This window comes from Bactrocera latifrons, unplaced genomic scaffold (genome assembly GCF_001853355.1).
Source record: "Bactrocera latifrons isolate USDA-ARS-PBARC rearing strain unplaced genomic scaffold, ASM185335v1 scaffold_94, whole genome shotgun sequence".
NCBI classification, from domain to species: Eukaryota; Metazoa; Arthropoda; class Insecta; order Diptera; family Tephritidae; genus Bactrocera; species Bactrocera latifrons.
In genome coordinates, this window is record NW_017537645.1 from 879,640 (window position 1) to 883,554 (window position 3,915).

Sequence of the window (3,915 nt, forward strand, 5' to 3'; positions counted from 1 at the left end):
TTTTTTTTGCTTAGTTAATTTTTGGTTCAAATTTTTATTTTTTCCACAATAAATTTTTTACCAGTCCCAGTCCAAGTCGCTGTTTTAAATATTTCTGCATAAAATTCCAATAGTTACATTTACGAACCGCATACCTACCTCCCCAAAATGAAGAAATAATTATTCTCTATAAATAACTTTTGCCTAGAAAACACGTTTTTCAAACTAACCTCATTTTATTTAAATTTTCTTGAATGCTACACTTTTTTTTTAATTATTTAATTGGTTTTCTTTTGAATAAATAATTTTTTAAAAATGTTAAAACAAAAAAATTATAATTTAAAAAAACGTCTAAAATATTTATTTTGGCAGCGTTTATTACAAATGAAACAAAAAACGAAAAAAATTTAATTATTTGTAAACTGTTTGCTGAAAGCCCCTCAGAAGTTAAAACAAATGTAAAACAAAATAAATTTAAATTAAATTAAAAATCAAAATTAAGTTGAAAAATAATGTTAAAAATTGTACACAATTTCGTAACACGTTTTAAAATACATCATGTTTCCACGCAAACTTTTGCAAACTCCAATTTAATTTTTTACTTTCCATTTTTTTCCACACTAATATCAGTTATGCCCTTTTTTTTTAACATTAATACCAGTTATGAGTTGTAGCAACAACAACTACAACAAAGCAACAAAAGAATATAATTTGCTCGTTAGACATTTAAGCTGAATTATGTGTAAGCATTTATAATAATATATTTACAAAGCAAAATATAAAAAATATATATAAATATGTATTCTGTATACACATACTATATATACTAATAGGCATTGCATTGCATTATATTATATGTATATATGCATACAAATATATACAAAAACTAGCATTGTAACTGGATAACTAGAGGCGCATAGTTAGTGACATTAGAATTTTAATTTTAATTATTATATTTCACAAAAATATATATTATTTTATAAATATCCTTAAATTTATATATACTGTTATAAAACTTGTAAATACACTTAATGCGTACACTTAATAGAATTACGAACAAATAATAATAATTATATAGCATCATTATGCAGTCTAAATACATGCACGTTAGGGTTTACGTTATTTACCAATTTGATTTCTTTTTTTTTTTTTTTTTTTTTAAAACCTTTTTTTTTTTTTTTTTTTTTTTTTTATTTTTTTTTTATGTTTTTTTTTTTTTTTTTTTTTTTGCAAAAGCGTCTTTGAAGTTTCAGCTTTTGCGCTAAAAACAATTCTACAATGGAAAAAAGCGCTTTATTTCCAATTTAAACCGTGCCTGAAACATTTTACTTCTCCAATATACATATGTACATATATGATTTTTTATTTTTTTCCTATAATTTTTGTATCGACAAAGCAAAGAAATCTACAACTTTCCAAAAATAATAAATTTTTCGCCCTACAAAAACACCCTGTATAATTTTTTCCTAAAAAAATGTCTTTAAAAGTTAAAGGCAACCGAAGTTAAGCAGCAAGTGTACTGCACTGCAGCTGTGTACGTTACTATGTGAATAGTACACCATGTCGTATGAACAACATACGAATGCATAAATAACAATAACTTGCATGAATGCTCAGGCCATTTCATGTAAAATTTTGACTGCGTATGACTTTGTAAGGAAGGTTTTTATGAAAAAAAAAAACATTAAGACCTTCTTTGTAGCAGAAAATAGTATTAGAATATAACTTTATCAAAGTGTAATGCAATTTAAAAAAAATCACATGCAATAAAAGCACATAAAAAAATAAATCTAATTTATGCTCCGTTCAAATTGAAAATAAAGTGCTTGTTTACGTTGTATGCTAATTTTTAGCGCAAAAACTTAAACTTCAGGCGTCAATTGCAAAACGAAGAAGGCATCAAATTGATAAATAATGAGCACTTTAACCTGCATGAAGGCATGTTTTAATATCAAGCGCAAAGGACTACATATTTTTAAATTTATTACACCATGAAAGTGAAATAAAGATATATACATACATTAACAGCAAGCTGTGGTTTGCACTTTTTTGAAGTTCTACATGTAAATAAATTTAAAAAAAAAAATTACTGCATTATAACTTTTGTATAAAATAAAAAATATGTGAAATGTTATTTTTGTAATGTAAATGCAATTTGTTTAAAAAATACAAACAAATACATAAATACGCAGTTGTATGCAGACTTAAAATAGCCACACGAGTGTTAAGTTGTGGGCCTAGCTTAGAACTCCTAACATTTCACTCATTTTTTTCAACACTTCTAGTAAGAATTTATATTTTTCGTTTAAGTAAATCAAATAAATTGTAATATAAAACAAATGCTAATTTAAAACTAGTAATATTTTAATAAAAAATAAAAACAAATAAATGGCAGATTGCTTGCTAAATGAAAAAATAAAATAAAAGAAAGTCTTATATTCAAGCTGTACTTAGAATTTCTTCAATAATTGTTATTGCATTTTCTTTACATATAATTATATTTCATATTAAATGTCCCAAATACAATTAAATAAAAAAATATGTAAAAGCATACATGCTAAAACAAAATGTTAGTACAACAACATACAACAATGCATTGCATGCCCTTCTAAGTTTTAAGTAAATGTATTAAAGCTTTCAAACCCTTTTCTAACGACGTAATTATAGTGATTTAAAGATTTTCTCTGCTCATTGTGTACATAAGTACGTAGTTACATACGTAAATAATGTTTTTGGTTTGCTTTAATTATTCTTTACTCACTGGTATTTTTTTTCTTAAATATTTTTAAATGAAAGTGAAATAAAAATAAAAGTGAAAAAAACTTTGAAAAAAGTTAACTTAAATTGCATTCAGGTGAGAGTTTGTAATAATAGGTGTTTTAATGTAATCTTAAGTATAAGCTATACAAATAAAACAAAACAAAAAAACTTAGTGCATAATTAAACTGATTGTGTCGTCTAAACATTGTCGCTTTAAAGGAAGAAACTACTAAAATAAAAAATATAAAACAAAAACATAAAACATATGTGTCCAATTCTTTTTATTGTTGTTGTTATACGAAAGTAAGTTATTGCTAACCAAATAATGAATACATATGTATGTATGAACAAAACCGAGCATTTCGTAGAAGACAACTGTTTTGGGGGGGTATATTAGTAGTAAGGGTAAAAAAAGCAATTAATATTTTGACTATAAATTTGTTTATTAGTTATCTAGACATTAGAAAAATACAGTAAGAAATCAAAAATAAAATAGTTAAAAATCTTAAAAGTTAGTGAAGGGGAGGGTCTGAAAAAATTAGCACATGACATATCGGCGATTTCAACCTTCCTAGCAATCTGAAGCAAGAAATAAAAAAATATTATTAAACTGGATTTTTGTTGTAGTGGAGGAATTTCTGCGACTTGAATTCTCTTAAGCTCTCGCAGGAGGAATTCTGCAATACTGACGCAATAGCTGGTTCTAATGAAAAGTTAGTAAAAATTTTTTTCACGAAAGAGCGGCACACTGGATTGGAAAAAAGTTACAAAAAAAAATTAATCCCACAAAAAAAAAAGCTAAACAAAATTAATCCCCAATTTATGATTATGATTTTTTTCGTACTTCACTTATATTAAGCAAAAAATGTTAATTAAATTTATTTTTTAAATTATTTATCTCTAAAACGATTTATATTTCATAGATGTGATAAGATTTTAAAATTTGTATAAAATTTAGCAACAAGATAGTAATTTTCATCAGCCGCATATACAAAAAAATGGCTTCTTCACTATTTGCATTGTTTTTTTCTTACAACAATAAAAAAACACACAGCACATAATAAAAAAAATCTGATTATCCCTGAAAATATGCAACAATTAACTATTTAAACACATTTTCTTTTTGCGCGCTTTAATTTTCCTTTTCATTGTTTTTGTGTTAGTCTTGTGGCGCGT